General features: G+C 37.7%; 1 protein-coding gene and 1 long non-coding RNA gene across 3 annotated transcripts in view; both read right to left on the reverse strand.

The window, feature by feature from the left end:
* Window positions 1–13,878, reverse strand: part of LOC309489904 — a 76,088-nt gene extending 62,210 nt beyond the window's left edge. Inside the window, exons 1-2 of the long non-coding RNA XR_014202560.1 lie at window positions 13,382–13,878; window positions 13,098–13,259 (exon numbers count right to left, since the gene is read on the reverse strand). This is a non-coding gene — a long non-coding RNA (uncharacterized lncRNA). The remainder of the gene's footprint in view (window positions 1–13,097; window positions 13,260–13,381) is intronic.
* LOC309489858 (up-regulator of cell proliferation-like) overlaps window positions 1–20,861 on the reverse strand; it is a 257,487-nt gene that overhangs the window by 43,054 nt on the left and 193,572 nt on the right. The window lies entirely within an intron of this gene.

A 20,861-nucleotide genomic window follows, 5' to 3' on the forward strand; every position in this document is an offset into this window, starting at 1 on the left:
TCATCGAGGGCGAGGAGGCTTACCGAGTAAAGGAGATTCTCGACTCCAGACGCCGAGGCAGGGAGTTACAATACCTGATCGACTGGGAGGGGTATGGTCCAGAGGAAATATCCTGGGTGAGATCACAGGACATACTGGATCCCGCGCTTACCACTGAGTTTCATCAGAACCACCCTACGAGACCTGCCCCCAGACCCCGTGGAAGACCTCGGCGTCGCACTGGCCCTCGCTTCAGGAGCCGCTCGCAGGGGGGGGGGCTCTGTCATAGATCGCGCCTCTGTGGCTCTCTCCATTCATCAAAGAACACCTTCACCAGAGTATTGAACTTCATTTCCCATAAACCCCGTACCTAGGACTAATCACCCACACAGGTGTTCCCAATTCTCCTCTCCATATAAACTGCATTCTGACTCTCACACATTGCGAAGTCTTGTTTTGCCCCGGCTAACATTTCCAAGCATTTACTCTCTGTTATTGATTCCCCGTGTACTGATTTGTGACTGTTCTTCGACTCCCGATTCCTTGCCTGCTGCCTGTCCTGATCTTCCGCCTGTTACCGTTTACTCTGTTTACTGCCGCCTGCCCCGACCTCTGCCTGGTATTGTTTATGTTCTTGGATTACCTTCGCTATTGTTTACGCTGTACTCTGACCACTGCCTGTTGTGACTATCCTTAATAAATACTGCAAATGGATCCGAACGTCTCTGACTCTGCATCACAACAGCTAACAGGCAAAACATTAGCACTAACAACTTGCATGGAAAATATCTACACAGACACACAATAAACATAATAAAAGTTTGAGGAGTTTAACTACAAAGCAGAAATTCCCATAACAAAAACAAAAAAAGTAAAAAAAGTTACTTTCATACCTCAAATTTGTTTTTTCCACTCTAACATGTGCTGTGTCTCCAACAGGGCTCTACTTTTTCACATGTGGAATAAGAACTAAAATGAGCATGTGCGAAGTGAATCAGGTGATTTGTAACTAGTTCCTGATTGGACATATTGGAGTTGTTACAACTGACCCGTGTTACAACCATCCCCGGTCTCCCCCTACCTTCAGTTAAGTTATACCGTAAGAGTCTTCGTAGCACGCTAAGAGACAACGTTATCGGGAAACTCAGCCCAACTCCAGTAAGGTGGTGACATAACTGCATGTACTGTTGGCGGATTACAGGGAATATAAATACAGGTGTTGCATGCTTTTTAGGGGATTTATGAACTAATAGTGTTTATGTTTTTATTTTCTTTATTTAATAATATTATTTGTATTTAGTTTAGGGAAGAATGCTTAATGTGGAGTGAATATTAATGTTTGAATGATGGATGTTTTTGGTGGGTTGATGTTGCAGCAGTTCTCTCATCTAAGACAAATTTCTCCAACAGGAGAAAATAAAAAAGTACCTTGACCTACCTTGACTTCTACTTCTACTTCTCACATACTGTATACATTTTTTTAAATGAAGCGTAGCGTCAGTTCTGGCATGTCACGTTAGTCAACTCGCATCAGCTGACTTTCAGTATTATCCACGTCTACATAGGAATACGACACCTATCATAAGCTCCTCAGTATTATCAGTACTATGACGCTATCGCGTTTATTTAAGGAGCCAACTAAAAGGCGAAATTCGGCAGACAAACCGCTTCATCTCACAAGGAATCGTGCAATCGGGAATTTAGCGAGAGGAATTCGTTCCCCACAAGGATTTCACCTCAGATTAATACACGTTTGTGAACTTGAACACGAGATTCGCCACACTTGTTCTAGGCTTATCCAGTGTTGCCAACTATTTTCAAAGGAAAGTAGCTAACGCCTTCCCTAAAAGTCGCTAAATGTCGCTAGATGACGTCATACGTCAATTAGTATATTCATGACGTCATCGCGTCGTACTTGCGTTCTGCCTGCCTATGTGTTTTCTCATTAAATTCATGCTCACAAACTGTATTTTAATATAATATAATATAATATAATATAATATAATATAATATAATATAATATAATATAATATAATATAATATAATATAGCCGATTGTACAATAAAGCTGTTCTCATTTCATATATAATTTTTTTTGTCAGACAATTTAACGAGTAGGCTAGATAGTGAATGACTGCATTTTCTATGAGTAAAATTATCTGAATTGAGAGAGTTCGGGAACTGGGTGAAGTAAAGCACTGTAATAGTTAGTATTACAAGTGATAATCTCAAGAAAAGAAAGGGGAAAAAATGGTCAAACTAAATTCTTAAATATAAAACAAAAGAGAAGCAGATAAGTGCGTAGAAACAATTCATTCACGTCTGTCAGCTGCCGTGCTGCTGCTCCTCTCATTCACTGAACAGGGTAGACGCAGAGAGAGGTGTGACGGCAGGGAGAAAGCAAGACCTCGCGCTCGCAGGACTGTGCTGGCAACATTTGGAGGTCACTGAGGTTTGTCCAAAAAGTCGCTAGATTTGTCGCTAGTCGCTTTTTTGAAAATATGTCGCTAAGGGGGTCTGAAAAGTCGCTAAAAATAGCGACAAAGGCGCTAAGTTGGCAACACTGGGCTTATCTGGTTGCATTGGGAAAATGCTCGTTCTTGATTCTATCCGATTATTGCAACATGAAGTGTTAAAGTAGCACATGCTTGTGGCTAAAACTAATCTATATTATCAGTAACATACTTTCACCGTTCACCACAGAGATCTGTTATTCAACACTAACAACATCGTAGCTTGATGGTCCTGTGAAGGAGTGTGGAATCATGGGAGTCGTCATCTTCACCTCCAAAACCAATGGAATTCAGTACGACGGGAGCAGAAATCATGTTGATGAATAAGGAAGCACACTGTACTTCCATTGCTTAGAGCGCACTGCATATGACTCCCCTGACCAGACTACACTAGTCTTAATACTAGTCCTATGGTTATATAACATGCTTGTATCAGATTTTGTTGTCGCTAGTCGGAGCCATTGCTTTATGTTTCCCCAGCCAAACTACACTAGTTTTAGCAATAGTTCTGTGATATACAATATGCTTATGCTAGGCTGCATGGATGTGCAGAACAGAACCATACCGCCAATCCTAACTGTATGCTAATAGTCAATCGTATTTGACGATAGTGGTCCTGACAGAAATGTACTATAATGGAATACTAATATTTTTTTATGTTTTAAAAGCTACTACAATTATGAAAAAATTATGTTTTTGGTGAGTTTAATGTACTAAATTTCTCATAATGTAAAAACTGTTATTACATTATGAGCTCAAGTTTTATTACGTTTTGATAAAATTATTACATTATGAACATTTTGTTACAGTAATGTATGTAATATGTAATGTAATACTTTATGTAATACATAAATATAATACTACATTTTGTGCAGTTTTTAAATTATGTGCAGTTATTACATTATGAGTTGCTACAACATAGTATACGTCTCTGTAAAAATATATATTGTTTTGTTAACAAAGACATTCTTATGGAAAAAGTATTGAAGCATTGATGCACTCTTGATTAATTGATTTATCTCAGTGGTTCTCAACCCTCTTCCTGGAGCCTATTTGTAAATGTAAGCTTATACTTCTAAAATACAACATACCAAAACATCAAAAAAGATGATAAAAAGCAGTTCATCTTAAATCCATTCTTCATGTTTATTATTTAACCTGGTCTAATTTAAATTTCATCAGTGAAACGTGAAAAATTTGGTCTCATTCAAATCAGTCCTTAATTCTTTCCCCAAATCACACACTGCCATTTCTCCACTGATTGTTTACAGAATATCCGAACACTGAATATCACAAGCAGACATGAATATAAATCAGTAATACATCTGAAAAGAAACAGATACTTACCCTGAATTTCTCTGATGCCTGAAGGGTATGAGGAGGACCAGCCGGAGCCCCTCTCTCTTATAGGGGAAGGGTCCAGAGAGGGGAGCCAACAGAGGGGAGGGTGGTGTGATCTTAGTTTAAAAAAAAAAGATAATTACATTAGAAGAACATAACGTCCCCATAAGTCCCTATTATAGTGAAGGATTAAAGTGCAAAACTGGCTATTTCCGTAAAATTACAATAACAGTATTTTGAAGACTTTCCACTTTCAGTTTCATTTTTCCTTTCATTTTCATTTTTCCTTTCAGTTTCATTTTCCTTTCATTTTCATTTTTCCTTGCAGTCATGTGATTTTCAGGAACTTGCTAAATTAAGAGTGACAATGCAGATCTGGAAAGCTGTCCAATTTCCCATCATCCTCCACTTTGATCTTCAGTTGGTAACTTAAAATAACTTTAAGCATTGGGACAGAGGGATGTATAAAGCTGTTAGGTATGAATTCAAGCGAATTCATTAAAATTAATCTTTTTTTTGGAGGCTAACCATTTAACTTATATCCAGACAATCACAACTGAACTGGCCATAAGAAATATAGAAAGAGAAAATAATCAGAGGGAAAAGAATGCAGTGACTGAAAAAAGCTCTTGCCATTTTCATGTAATACCATGTAACATTAAAATACCAAGCGTTATGTTGTTCTCCTGACTTCTGAAAATAGAATGTGTTTTGCGCACTACGAAGACTCTTAAGGTATAACTTAACTAAAGGTATACCATTACTACGCGTGTTCCCCGAACTATACCTTAGGAAGCTGCTTAAGATATCCCTTCTGACGTGCGACGTTACCCGGTGCTGTCCGTGGCGATGGTGCTGAACTGGTTGATATCGATGACTCGAGAATCAATTATTCTCTCGTGCAGGAGCTGCTTCACTGCATTATGTGAGAAAGCGGTGCTCTTTATAAAAGAAGCACTTCAGAAATAGTTGAAATTGCATTTATTAGGACTCATGGGATATTATAAAAAATTATCCAAACTATAATAGCCTATAATTATAGGCTATAGCCTACATATTTTAAAATTGTATAATATATTGCTGCCACAATAATCATTTAAAAATGTTTACGTGCTTTCATCTCTTTCCCATTTTTGTTCGCTGAGGTGGAGCTGCGATGAAATAGTGTTCTTGTAAATACTTTCCAGCATTTCAGTAATATTATTAGATACAAGAACAGATACAATATACAGTAATACAAGAACAATATTTCATCGCAGCTCCACCTCAGCAAACAAAAATGGGAAAGAGAAGAAAGCACTTAAAAATTTGAAATGGTTATTATGGCAGCAATATATGATACAATTTTAAAATATGTAGGCTTGGCTATTATAGGCTATTATAGTTTGGATTATTTTTTATAATATCCCATGAGTCCTAATAAATGCAATTTCAACTATTTCTGAAGTGCTTCTTTTTATAAAGAACACCGCTTTCTCACATAATGCAGTGAAGCAGCTCCTGCACGAGAGAATAATTGATTCTCGAGTCATCGATATCAACCAGTTCAGCAGCATCGCCACGGACAGCACCGGGTAACGTCGCACGTAAGAAGGGATATCTTAAGCAGCTTTCTAAGGTATAGTTCGGGGAACACGCCTAGAAATGGTATACCTTTAGTTAAGTTATAGGCTACCTTAAGAGTCTTCATAGCGCGCTAAGAGACAACGTTATCGGGAAACTCAGCCCTGATTTTTGTAATCTGACCACATAATCCATATTACATACAATTTATTACTACACATTATTCATTGATATGGGCCTAAACATATTCCAAATAATCTTTTTTATGTACAATGTGAAAGGAGTTCAAAATAATATGAACAGAAGAAACTACAAATCATCACATTATATAGCGCTTTACTACTACTACTGTACACCCAAAGCGCTTTACAATCATATCAGGGGGTCTCCCCTCAAACACCACTAGTGTGCAGCTTCCACCTGGATGAAGTGACGGCAGCCACAGAACAATGGCGTCAGTGCGCTCACCACACACCAGCTATAGGTGGAGAGGAGAGAGAGAGAGAGAGAGAGAGAGAGAGAGAGAGAGAGAGAGAGAGAGAGAGAGAGAGAGAGAGAGAGAGTGATCGAGTCAATTCAGTGGATGTGGATTATTAGGAGGCCATGATTGAAATGGCCAATGGAGGGAATTTGGCCAGGACAGCGGGGGTTACACCCCTACTTTTACGAAAAATGCTATGGGATTTTTAATGACCACAGAGAGTCAGGACCTCGGTTTAACGTTCATCCGAAGGATGGTGCTTGATTCAGTATAGTGTCCCCATCACTATACTGGGGCATTAGGACACACACCGCAGCAACCTGGTTTTCCCAGGAGGTCTCCTATCCAGGTACTGACCAGGCTCAACCCTGCTTAGCTTCAGTGGTCAACCAGTCTTGGGCTACAGGGTGATATGGCTGCTGGCTTCACAGAGCACAATCACAATGAGAGTTTTCAAGTTTCCTGATCACTCTTCTCCTTTTGCATTATGTCTAAATGAATGAATGAATGAATGAATGACTGAAAAGAACTGAAAACTGTCCAGTGAATTCCCATGAATTTTATACTCTTTATTATGTACGTAAATGGACCAGAGTGAAGGTATTTAGAGAAGATGTGAACCTTTTTTTGTTTTTAGACAGTTGAATATAACTTTCAAAAAAGTCCAGTACAAACGTTCTGCCGTTTTTAGGTGATGAGAAATCTTTCATCTTTCGATGAGAAAAAAGGCTAGAGCGACTAGATTGTCCCATTTAACAACACTCAGTTCGACCATTGTGGAAACATTTAAAGTGAGTGGACCTTGTTGAAATAGGGTGGACCTCAATGCCTACACTCAAATTAGGCTACATCATTTTACAATAGGATAAAAATAATTTGATAATTAAGATTTGTTAAATGTGATTCATTGTCAGCCGTCAGTTTCATAAAAACAAAATTCATTAAATAAAACAAACAAACAGAATAAGATCAATGTAACAAGGTTTGTTATTCAGGGAAGGAGAAGACGGGAACTGGCGAACCTTTAAACACTTTATCATAAAATACAAAACTAAAGTAAAAGCGGAAGGTCCTCACGGACGACTGCCACACACATATTAAACCAAACATAACATAAAATAGTCCAGGCCTGGTCCTCTCTCATCCTTCTGTCATGATTCCTGTCTTGTGTGCCCCTTGTCTTGTGTGGACTTATGTTATTTCCTGTTCTGTGCCATGTTTTGTAGTTTTGTAGTTTTGTAGTTTTTCTTGTTGATTAGTCATTATGAGTTCATTTGTCCCAGCTGTGTCTCATTTCCCTGATCTGTTCTGTGTTTTGAAGCCCTGTGTTTCAGTCTGTTCCTTGTCTGTCGTTGTTGCGTTATGTTGGTTGTTCTGTTCAGTTGTTCTGTTCTTGTTTCTTGTGATCCAGTTTATGACTGTTAGAGTTTGTTTAAATAAAAGCTGCTGCAAGTAGATCCTGCATTCTTCCCTGCTTCAACCTGCAGTGTTACAGAACGACAGACCAGCATAGGATCTAGCAGCAGTAAAAATGAACTCATATTGACTAATCAACAAGAACATCTACAAAGGACTACAAAACATGGCACAGAACAGGAAATAACATAAGTTCACACAAGACAGGAATCATGACCCCTTCACTGTTGTCGCTCCTACTTTTATGCTTCTGAAGCTCCTCCGTGAGAAACTTGAGACCGGTGCCTCGCGCAGGTGATGCTCATTAGTTCAGTTTTATTTTTCCTTTCAGTTTCATTTTTTTCCTTTCAGTCATGTGATTTGCAGGAACTTGCAGAGTTCAGAGTGACAAGGCAGATTTGAAAGGCTGTTCGATTTCCTGGAATCAGAACACGAGTAACAAACAACGCAGATGTGGAAAGCTAATCTGAGCAAATAGTTCTGCCAAACTATTAAAATAACTTTAAGCATTGGGACAGAGGGCTGTATAAAGCTGTTAGGTATGAATTCAAGAGATCTGTCTGGCTAAATGAAAATGAAAACACAAAACACACATTTAAAAAAAGGAGCAGCAAATCAGAAGACAGTCAATACATGGTAATAGATACATTTTTGTTAATGTCGCAGCTTATGTCACACTCAAATAATGCAATATATTCTAGCTTATTTACAATGTTGTGCTCTTCTGTGACCGCCACCGGCCTTGTCCCATTCTCAAGGCCCTCGGCTCTCGGCACGTCCTGCTCGCCACAAACAATAAACTAAGGTAAATAGTCATCGGTGGAATGTGTGTAAGGCTGGGCAAGGACTTGAGACTAGAGTTAAAATATTTTTCAAACCACTGCCTGCTGCTGCTTAGTTGCTTTTAGAGGAAAAAGCTGCCCATAATTGCTGGTCTAGGATCAGTTTTCTCCGTAATAATAGCATATTGGCGATTTGGCAAACAATCCAGTGCCTATCTGTGTGTGCTCTGGAGAGCGTCAAAGGTTTTTATTTGTGTTTTCGCATCTTGGACCAATGTAGCCAGTCACAGACATATCTGTTGATTTCTTGAACGCAATGGCCAATCAGAAGTGTTTAAGTTAGAATCCATTCCCCGCTCAAAGCTGGAGTTTTTGTCCAGGGCTGATTTCTGGACATGCTAGGCAGCTTTATGCTTAAAAGTCACATTGTTAACCTAAAAGTCAAATTTACCAAACAAAGTGAGTTCATATTACTCAACATCACTTAAAGTTCATTGTACTTAATAGAAAAAAACTTAAACTTAATAACTGATTATATTGAGCAGAACTCAAACAGGGGTGCATTTCCCAAAAGGAAATTGATAAAATGGGTCAGCTAGCCAATCAGAGCTCACTACAGTTTTTGGAAGCAGGGGCTTTGTAGAAATTGACACTGTCTTGTTAGAATGACTGGGCATAAAGGAGCTACAATAATGTACAGTATGTGAAAAACATTAAAGCTTGTTAACATGTTCTATTACACCCAATACATAAAATAATGATCGTTGAAAATAGCATCATATGACCCCTTTAAATGTTCTAAAAAAAAAAGGGGGGGGGGGGGGGGGATTTAGTGTCTGTGTGTGCATTTATAGGCTTTAGTAGGAATTACATCTGTGTTTGTTGATGCTATTAAAGCAACATCCCGCTAGAGGGAAGTGTTACAAACTTTAAGTTATGAAGTATTTTATACTTTTGTTTTATTTTTGGAGCATGGCAGTCCTATATTCTGTGTGTGAAAAACCCAGCATATCTCCTTTTATTTTTCACAGCGCAAAGAAAGTCATACAGATTTTTAAACAACACAAGGTTGGGTAAACTGCTGACAGAATTTTCTCTGGCTATTTTTCTAAATGTTAACGAGGAAGGTATTAGCATCTGTTACATCCCTGCCTTAATTAATTAAACACACGGAGTGCTTCTCAATATCCCTCCTTGTTTCCTCGCTCCTCCGTCCTCCATCCTATGACCCGGAAATCCTGCTCAAACCGGTTCCACGGAGGGCCTAGTGTATGAAGGTTTTCTCTTTTACCTTGAACCAAACTGATTGAGTAGGTCTCTTTTACCTTGAACCAAACTGATTGAGTAGGTCACTAATTGGTTAAGATCTCCCCTCACCTGGTAGTCTAGGTCTTAATTGGGCACTAATTGAAGGGAAAGACCAAAAACCTGCATACACTAGGCCCTCCGTGGAACCGGTTTGAGAACTTGAGGAGCTTCCTGGAGTTATGAGCGAGGATGCACAGGTGTATCCTTTGCGGAAGAGTTTTATCAACTAAACTTGACGCACATATCAATTCTCCTCCCTCTTCATATCGGTCACAATAATTTTAATTTATACTTTACCTTTGCAGTTTATATAAACCACATCCCACATATTTCAACAGGGTATCTTGCTTTATTATTATTTATTATGAATTTCTTTAATAACCAAACTCCAACAACATAAGGGCAGATCCTTTGAGCGCTGCTGATGACGCTGTGAAGTGACGCTCGAGTGATCAAGTGAATAAAATGTATAAAAAAGCTTTCATTTGATTCCTTTGTCCTCCTATTCTTTTTATTTATTTTATTTATTTTATTTAGAAGAGAGCAATATACAACAGAAAAAGGACAAGTCAACAAAGGTAATACATAAAACAATACAATGACAAAAAGACAATAGAAAATAATAATAATAATAAAAAAATAAAAAATAATACATCCTTAATATGTCAGCCATTTTCACATTTACACTAAAAATTAACTCTAACAACCAGAAACAGAAAAAATCAAAAAGCATAAAAAATAAGTCTTTATAGTTCTTTATCCCATTTTTTTGTAAATGCAAATTTTTGCCAACTATCTGATTGTGGCCTGCTTTTATCTTTTATCATATTCTTATTCAATAAATAATAATTTTTTAGGAACGTAACAAATAATTCTAATTTAATATGTTTCTCTCTTTTGAAAAAAAAATATTTACCAAGAAGCACAATAGTATTTAACAACATGTTTTCTTCTTCATACACACCCCAAATTATATACATTGTCCTCCTATTCTTTCCTTGCAGCCTTCCCTCTCTCCCTATATGCGGAGGAGCCGATAGGCGAGGAAAGGAAGCGAGGAAAGAAAATGAGGATGCACAAAAAAGGAAATGACCCACAGACACACGCTTTTAGGTTTCAACTCCGTGAACTCTCACTTCTTTACTGAAGATTTTCCCACTGCCCCCACTTTACGGGCAACAGCGCCCTCTAGTGTTAGATACTTGTATAATCCTAATACATGACATCCCCCTTTTCTTGGATATAAAATCACAATATCACTTAACTGAACATGTGTTCAAGACTAAATTCTATAATAACTCAATAAACATATCTTGAACTTCTTCAACCCATTAACATTAACATTGTTTCTGTGATTTGAACAAACAGTCAAACATCTATACCATTTATTCCTTTTAGTCAATGATATAATCAGACAAATACTCAGGCAATCGTCTAGCCTTTTGGGCTCTGTCCTGTTTTGGTGTATTTGGCAAATCCGCTTTGGGGTTCAGGACAAAAGCTTTTCATGTTCTGTTGTATCTGTTCACAATTAGTTTTTACATCAGCGTTTTTACATCAGCGTTTTTACATCAGCGTTTTTACATCAGCTGTTTTGTTGGTGTTGAATCTTTTAACATGAGTAGTGTTTCACGTGTATCTTGACCCAGTGGATGATTATATAGTCATCTGATTTCCAGTTTTGCTCACAACCTGGTGCGGGATTGGATTGAATGGGGTCGTGAATTTATCCATCTTTTCTTGTTGCACAAGCACTGTGTCCCCTACATTTACATTTGAGTAGTTTTGACATGTTTAATGCCATTGCTCCCACAGAACACACTCATTAATCAACAGTCAAACACTGTAAATAAGCCAGAGTTAACCCCACAGTTAACCACACAGGCTAATTTGCATCTATTGCCCCTTGCCAGATTTAAAAAAGGCAACCTAAAATGTAAACACATGATTGGTAGGTTATCACATATACAAATCCAAATTATCCATAAATAAGAAACATGTATCACAAAAAAGTAAATAAATACAAAAAAATAGAAACAATATCAAATTATTATATATAATAATGGGATAATAATGGCAGTATCATAAAAATACAAATAATAATAATTTACACAATTACACATTTGATTTGCTTTTAGCCATTAATTTAAATTTAAATGTTGAATAGTTTGTACCACCCCTTAACTCAGTTGGTAGAGTATTCCAATCATAAATGGCTCAAACTGAAAAGACTGATGGTCCAAAAGTTGAACGTCTAAAACTGTATAACAGTCTTCTCTAGTAATTACTCTGCCATTAGTATCATTTTGCATTATAAACTGATTTAATGGGGGAGGTGCATAAACATTAAAAAAATAATAATAATCAAACAAGCATCAACAAAATGTTTAATATTATCAAAACTCAATCAATTATATGTTTGCACCATGTTGCAATGATGAAAACTTTCCTATCAAATGTTTTAAGTGTCTGTTTGTAAAGAGGAAAAGCTTATCAATCTGCAGGTCAGGCTGGTGCTGCGCTGCACACTATGGCAGTGTTACAGGCGTCCCAGGCTGACCTGTTGAAGGACTTGAGTGCAGGCAGTGCAATAGATGAGGAAGCGTTCTCTGAACTGTGCAGAGCCACAGATCTGTCTCTCCCAAGCAAACGGCCCGTTCAATCGGCCGTTCAATGTCGGCGCTGGTTAGCACGGAGAGGCACCTGTGGCTGAACTTAACTGGAATTAAAGATAAAGACCGCGTCTTTCTGCTAGACTCCCCAGTTTCACCCTCTGGCCTGTTTGGTGACTTCATCAACACAGTCGTCAGAGGGTTCAGAGAGGTTAAAAAAGCTTGAGGAAGCTTTTGTCCAGTTCCTTTCTCGCCGCTCTCAAGGGGAGGGGCCACCGGCCACCCAACCTCTCCCCGGTCCTTCAAAAGCCAGGGAGGTTCAAAAGTGTTCAATGCAAAGTCGTCTCCTCAAAGATGTAGTGCTGAACCTCCTCAAGCTGCTCCTGTTTTTGCTGTACATCTGAATGTCTTTAAAAACTGTCCAGTGAATTCCCATGTACGGAGTAGGGAAAGCTGGAATCCACGAATCTCAACATGTTCTGTGGCTATGTCGTCACTTTGAAGGCATTGGGAATTACTTTCCAGGAAGTTCCATGTTCCGTGAGTAGATGATGTCACTGCTGTCACGTTCTCTCATTCTTCACTGTGTTGTAGTTTTCTAAGGAAAAAACAGAGTTTAACACAAACATTCATGGGAACATGTGATTCCATCACAGTGGTCTGTATCATTAAAGAAAGACATACTCTACTCTATCTGTTCATTCATTCTAGTTCGTGTCAGTTTTTTTCTGAACACTAAATATCTCACCTTATCATGGATCTCCTCAGATATATCAGTTTGACTCTGCTCTGGACCACCAGAATCATGAGAAACTGGAACAAAACATTTGATTCTCTTTATATAGTTTATATGTGGTGAACAGACATTTCTGATAACTTTATGCTATCATCAGATATAGTGAAGAGCACACAGTGTCTGCTTCAGTACGGGAAGAATAAGCTGTCTGTCATATTTTGCAACATATAAAAAATATATAATGTACAGTATATAAAATAAAAGTTTTTTTTCTTTGAGAAGAAAAAATACATGCATCATATCAAACTAGAAGCAAATAGCGTAATGTAAATGGTTGTATTGTATTACAACTTTAGAATATACTCACAATTTGGCCGTTTCTCAATGCTCTCCCGTTTGACCAGTCTGATGTGATTACCAGGCTGTGGTCTGGATGTGCGAGATCGTTCTTCTCTGCTCTCCATTTCTCTCTGTTTCTCCTTTTCTCTTCTCACGGTTCTTGCTCTTCTGTGAGTTGATGTATCTCAAACTTATGACATGAAATTGATAAAATACTATTTCATATATTCTTTAATTGTTATAGTGTACAGAGAATTTATTTTTCTGTGTTCATGCAAAACAATTATTGCAAATTATAGATTTATTTCTTACCTTATGATTGACTGTGAGAAGAAAAATGGAATACAGAAAATATCTAGATTTCTGTTGTCTCTGTAAGTTAAGATTCTTATTATCCAAAATAAGATCTGAGTTCTGAGTGAATAATCATTTTAAGACTATATATATATATGCTATACATATTCCTAATGGCCAGCCCCCTTTCTACTGCACAACCCAGAGGGACGTGTTGTTCTCCTTTATACTTGTCAAACGGGTGACATGGAATGCCACACAATCACATATTTGTGTCATGATCCCATTTCTGCTTTTCTTGAAGGTGAACAGGAGAAGGAAAGGCCTATTAAACAGAGAGACCCAGTTCAGTGTGTCAGTGGGTGGGTTCGGCTGAACTTTGGTGGATCAAGTGTCTCATTTTTATAATGTCAGTAAAGAAACAATAGCAAACTGAATGCTGCAGAAACGTGATGTAAGGTATTGCATCAGACATAATGACCCAAATATGGACAAAGGGACATAAGAAATATTCATAATGATTACAGTGAAAAATCCCTAATAGTTTGAACAAATTGTGAAATAAAATTAAGGTTTTGGTAAGTATACAGAAATAAAGTACTTACAAATCATCAACAAACTATTAGTTTAAAGTTAATAATTCATAGTTTATAAATTGTAGTCTCTACATTGTTAATGTATTAATAGGCTATATATACAAATAGTGAGTTCTTCATTAATTGTCACTGTAATTTACACAGTTATTATTGTTTAATTGGCTCGTAGTAAAGGAATTGTTAATTAGTTATTAGGAGTAAATAGTTCTCACTTTAGATTAGGTCAAGGAAAATGTGACTAAGTAATTAAGATATATATATATATATATATATATATATATATATATATATATATATTTTTTTTTTTTTTTTTTAAAGGAACACTTATTCAATTTATATTAACACTTTATTACACACTAATGCAATTAATGTCTAATAAAGGTTGGTGTAAAGCACTTAATTAATGTTTTTTTTTTTTTTTTTTTTTTTTTTTTTTTCGTGACCTACTAGTGAGAACTGCAGTTAATAAGTTGTTAACAAAGAACTCACTATTTGTATAAAGCTTTTTAATATTAACTATGAATTAACTTTAATAGTTTTCAAATTAAGTACTTTATTACAGTATACTTATTATAAAATCTTACAGATTAAATTTTTTTTTTTTTTTTTTTTTTTTTTTACTGAGTGGAAGGATTGAAATTTGTCTGGCTGTTAAACAACCTTATTGTCCAGCCCATGCGCCAAAGGGGACAGGCAGCTAGCAGATAGTGAGGAGATGTTTGCTGTATGTGACAAAAAATGTTTCGGCCTAAAAAATGCGTGACATCGCTTAGAGCACCTTTAATAATAAAATATGTCCTCGTAATCTTTAATAAAAAACAATGTCCCCTTCCCCTCAATGGCATCTCTTCTCTGATGACTGTGTAGGCAACGACTAATGATAACGTTAGAATTATTTTCTCTTGAATTTTGATATGGCCGACACACGACCACAGAGACGATGAACAAATAGCAAAGAAGAGGGAAAAGGAGAAGGAACGTGCGAAGTCCCGAATTGACATCGGAAAAGCCTGTTTCAGGAAGCACGGAAGGGAGAGGGACGGGATGAGGAGGAGGAAGGGTCGAGCTAGCCTCCGTTTTGTTTGACAATACTTCTAACGTCAACAAGAAGTGACGTCACCCGACTTCGCTTAGAGCACCTTTAATAATAATAATAATGATGTGCACAAATAAGTCATTTATAATAAGCACTACAACTTTCCATTAGAAAATAAGAACGGTCCAGTTTGATTTCATTGTGACACTGACATGTAATAAATGCATAGAAATTCATTTCTAGATCCATGAAACCCCAACAAAAATTTCTGAGCTTCATACAGTTAGTTAGTAAGTGATTGTTAGGAAGCAGACACACACTGGATGAGGATAAAATCAACATTGGGACTTTATTGTAAACAGGTGAGAATAACACGCCTGAGAAACGCATGTAATGCGGTCAGTCAATACAGGGAAGATCAGATTGCAGTGGAAAAAAGGTGAAGGCGGTAAACCAACACAGGCAAGTATCAACCATGATGGGAGAAAGAGTCTGTACACCCAAAGGGAGACTAGACAATGACTGCCTCACTTTGAAGGCTACGCCCTGTAAGTCGCAACTGTCGGATGGATTTATCATTGAGTTTGTGTCATTTCGGAAAAGTAACATTACAATTTAAGAAAGAAATTACCATAATTTACTCCTCATTTTATTTATTTATTTATTTTAAGCACCGGCGGCGCCAGGGGGGGTCTTGGGGGGTCTCAAGACCCTCTCAAAAAACGCCTTGACCCCCCATTTGACCCCCCACCCCCTTCCTGATTAAAATATATATATCCGTGATAAAGATTTTAAAATGTTTCTCTTCAAACTACGCAGAACAATAATAATTAATAATTTATTCGACATATAAAAAAAATATAAACATAAGAATCACTGCGACGCCCCATTAACGTCGCTGCGCCTTGCGTCATTGGGTTCAAGGCGCTGCCGCGAGCCCGCAAGAGCTGCTACAGCTATAGCTTGAAGCTAAAAATGGCCCGCTTTGTTGGACAAAAGAGGAGCAGAGAAGATACCAGGGGGAAACTGGACAGAAGTAGGGCAATCAAAAGGTGGTGAGAGTATGAGAATTATGGAAGCTTGTTTCCGCCACAGAATAAAACATTTTAAAAGATAATTGCGACTTTTATCTCGCAATTCTGTCTTTATTTCTCAGAATTGCGAGATATAAAGTCAGAATTGCGTGAAATAAAGTCGCAATTGCGTGTTAAGTCAGAATTGCGAGATATAAAGTCAGAATTGCGTGAAATAAAGTCACAATTGCGTCTTAAAGTCAAAATTCAGATTTTTTTCTCGCAATTGCGACTTTATATCACGCAATTCTGACTTTATAACACATAATTGTGAGTTTATATCTCGCAATTCTGACATCTTTTCTCAGAATTGTGAGATATAAACTCACAATTGTGAGATATAAAGTCCAATTTTTTTTTCAGAATAGTTTATATCTCACAATTCTGACTTTATAACACGCAATTGCGACTTTATATCATGCAATTCTGACTTTATATCTCCCAATTGCGATTTTATTTCTCAGAATTGCGACTTTATATCTCGCAATTGCGACTTTATTTCTCAGAATTGCGACTTTATATCTCACAATTCTGACTTCATATCTCGCAATTCTGAGGAAAAAAGTCACAATTCTGACTTGATATATCGCAATTGTGAGAAAAAAAGTCAGAATTGTGAGATAAAAAGTCGCAATTATTATTATTTATTTATTATTCAGTGGCGGAAACAAAGCTTCCATAGAGAATAAGATACTATTTTGTAAATAGGCTATGTTTTCTGTCATGGGTGTGGCTATGGCAATTAAAGTTCGAGCATATTGTTTGCAAACTGCAATTGATTAATTAATTAAAAACAAAGTAGTTGATATGCTGTGTTGTTTTTGTTGTTTAGTAGCAGTAATATGCAGTTAGCCGTGTCCACTATATTTTCTGTTGGTTTTCATGAGACCCCCCTTGAAATGACCAGGACCCCCCATTGCCCCCCAATCAAAATTGTCTGGAGCCGCCACTGATTTTAAGGACAACACACATTAATCAACATTTCTGTAAATGTGCCAGTGCTAGCCAGCTGGCTCATTTTCAACTGCAGTCCTTTGCCGAGATGTTTTTGAAACCTTATAAAAAGTACATTATAACACCTGATAACTCCGTAAAGACAGCAATAACATCAAAAGAAGAATTCTTAGCACAGACACAAGCCATGAGAAGCAACAATGAACCGCAAAACATCAGCACATTAACTCAGTAACAGCAATCAGCATTTCCACACAAATAGCCATACAAGCATACAAAGCGACAACACGTATTTCCCGCACTATAAGGCGCACTTAAAAGCCTTAATTTTTTTCAAAAAACGACAGTGCGCCTTATAATCCGGAGCGCCTTATATATGGATCTGGCGCCTTATATTAATGTCTGTAAAACAACCGCTGACTGAAACCTTTTGTTTATACTTTTGCCTGGCACCGGAGCGCGAGCCTCCGCTGACTGCGCGCGCACCTCCCCAAACAGACGAGGCATTTATACTTGACGCAACTGTTTTGTTTTAGACTGAACACCAGACCATACAACTGATTTAGACGCGCAAACTGGGTGCCGGTGTGATGAGATGTACTAATATCCGTCTGCTCGGGCAGATTCGGCTCAAAGTCGTGTGTAAGAGCCATAAGTCACATTTCTTAATATAGATGTGGAATAAATAATTGTGTGCATCAAGCAATTAGTAAATAATTAAGAGTAAATCATTTTATATGTGTAATATAATATTTCGTATTGATGATGATGTCATTTCCGGCAATGACAGCTAGTTTTCTTGTGATGTTGGAGCGATACAGCTTTTTGACCGTGTAACATTTTCCAGTTAATTTTGTTATTAAACTTTGCTGAAAGGAAGTTGCTGGACTACGGTATGTTATTCGAGTTCAAATCACGCTCACCCAAAGACGAAGAAGTGACAAAGATGAAAATTTAGACGGATTGCCATCACATTGAAAGTCAAAAAGCTCGCTCGGTGGATATGGAAAGTGAAACTGAAGGAGCGCGGACGGCGCGCGCGCATTTGAATCCGTGACAAGGACGTTAAAAAGGGCTCGTCTGTGAATGAACACTTTAACGTTTCATGATCGTGGATTATGAATAGTGGACATTGGTGCTTAAATGCTACGGTGGATTTAAACAGCGTCACAGAGAAGAGCGTTGTCACTCAACGAAGTTCCATTATTTGAGGTAACGGACTTTAAACCAGCTGAGCTATTAAATTTACAAATGCATGTTTGAAGAAGCTGAAATGCACACGTTTGATACAGAAAGGTATTTAACGTGCTTTTAATCGTGTGCAAGCAGTTTTTGCATTAGTGGAATTAAGATGGCTGAAGGAGAAGAGGATAACGTTGCAGTTTTTGAACACAAGAGGGCGCCTAAACCAACTGAAAGAGCATTAGAGGAGCAACTACACAGACGCATTGGACAGAGAAGAGCGAAGTTATCAGCTCTTACCAGTAAGATCAACACCATTGAAAAGTTGATGATTGATGAAAACAATCTGCAGAATGTACAAGATTTGATGCAATTTGAATTTGTACAATTGCTAACCGAGTTTAAGGATTTAAATGTACAAGTTCAAGATATTTTGCCTCAAGATGAAAAGATTGCAGATCAACAAAATTGGTTTCAGCCTAAGATGGATTCCATGAGACTTTTTGAAAATAAAACAAAAAACTGGATTGCTGCTGTTGGTGATAAAAAAGGCCAAGATGACAATGTTGATATGGATGATGATGTTTCTCCTCACGACAGTGCCTCACAAGTATCTGTGTACAAGAGTAAATCTAAAAAGCAGTGTGATTCAGATATAGAAAGTCGATCTGTTTCCTCCTCCGTATCATCTGCATATACACGTGAAGAATCAAAACGTGCAGCCCTGCTAGCAAGGGCAGCTTCCCTAAAGAAAAAACAACAACTTGAAATCGAAAAGATGCAGCTCATAGCCAAAATGGAGGAACTTGAAATAGAAACAGCTCTTGCAGAAAGCAATGCTAAATTAAAGGTACTGAAAGAACATGAAATCTCAGAAGATGGCAGAGGCAGCATACAATCTAAGTCAAGAAGGGGAATCCATCAGAAGCCAAAAGAACTGAAAACAGAGCAGACTGACGATTCACCAGGTCATTCATCTGAGAGGAAAAGTAAAATGAAGGCCATCCCAAGTCCAGTGTGTCTTGCACCGCTACAATTAGACACATCAAGGGTCACAGACTACAGTAGTAATCGCCAGGCAGATGACAGCATTATTCAAATTATGCAGAAGCAAAATGAATTAACAGAAATGCTTGTGAAACAGCAGACACAAATTCAGCTTCCAAGTAAAGACATCCAAGTGTTTACTGGTGATCCACTGACGTTCAAATCCTTCATCAGGTCCTTTGAGCATACCATAGAACATAAAACAGACAATGAAAAAGACAAGCTATATTATCTCGAGCAATACACCGCTGGAGAGCCACAAGAGATAGTAAGAAGCTGTGAATATATGTCATCAAGCAAAGGTTTTAAAGAAGCAAAACGATTGCTACAAAGGCATTATGGAGACGAGCTAATCATAGCAAGTGCTTATATTGATAAAGCTTTAAAGTGGCCTCAGATTAAGCCTGATGATGGAAAAGCCTTGAGTGCATATGCTCTGTTCCTGATTGGTTGTCGGAATACGATGGAAGATGGAGAGTTCATGGAGGAGATGGACAATCCTACTAATATGAGAGTTATACTTTCAAAGCTACCATACAAGATGAAAGAAAGGTGGCGATCAGAAGCTTACGACATCAAAGAGCGACAAGGAGTAAGAGCAAGATTTACTCATTTGGTTGACTTCATTGATCGTCAAGCTAAAGTGGCTATGGACCCCCTCTTTGGTGACATAATAGACCATCGCAATGTTGTGGCAGCAAAAGTGAATCAGAAAGAAAAGTATCCTACTAAAAAAGGAATAACAAGGAGTAGCTTTGCTACCAACATTTGCTTGGAGGAAAGAAAACCTCAATATGTGTCAACGAAACAGGTCAGTCCACCCAAAATGCTCAATGCCTTCGAGAAACCATGTATGTTTTGCACAAAGGATCATGCTCTTGAGTCATGTAGTGAAATAAAGGAGCAGCCACATGTGGTGCGTGTGGAATTTCTGAAGTCTAAAGGCTTATGCTTTGGATGCTTAACTCAAGGCCATATTACTAAAACTTGCAAAAAGAGAATGGAATGTAAAGAATGTTCCCAAAAACACCCAGACATTCTACACATTAAGGAGAATCAAAAAGGAACAAAAGATGTTGAAATACCAGACAGGAAGATCTCATGTGCCCAAGTCTCCCTTAACCACCAATCAAGTGATTACACAGAATCTGGAGGAGATAACTGTGTGCTGTCAATTGTGCCAGTAAAAGTTAAGTCAAACAGGAGTGACAGATATGTAGAAACTTATGCTTTCTTGGATGCAGGAAGTACAGCTACATTTTGTACTGAGGAATTGCAAAGGAAACTGAACCTGAAAGGGAAGCCAACTCAGATTCTACTGAGCACTATGTGTCAAGATAAGCCAGGAGAGCAGAAATTGGTAAATAGTTTAATCCTTACAGACTTGGAAGTGTGCGCATTGGAAGACACAAAGTACTTTGAGTTACCTAAAGTCTTCACACACAGCAGTATCCCTGTTCAAAATGAGAACATTCCTAAACAAGAAGACATCAGAGAATGGCCATACTTAAGCAAAGTAAGCATACCTAATATTGATGCAAATGTAGATCTTCTAATTGGAGCCAACAATTCAAAGGCAATGGAACCATGGTACATCATAAACAGTCAAC

The sequence above is a fragment of the Leuciscus leuciscus genome (genome assembly GCF_965113295.1).
Source record: "Leuciscus leuciscus genome assembly, chromosome: 24".
Taxonomy (NCBI): domain Eukaryota; kingdom Metazoa; phylum Chordata; class Actinopteri; order Cypriniformes; family Leuciscidae; genus Leuciscus; species Leuciscus leuciscus.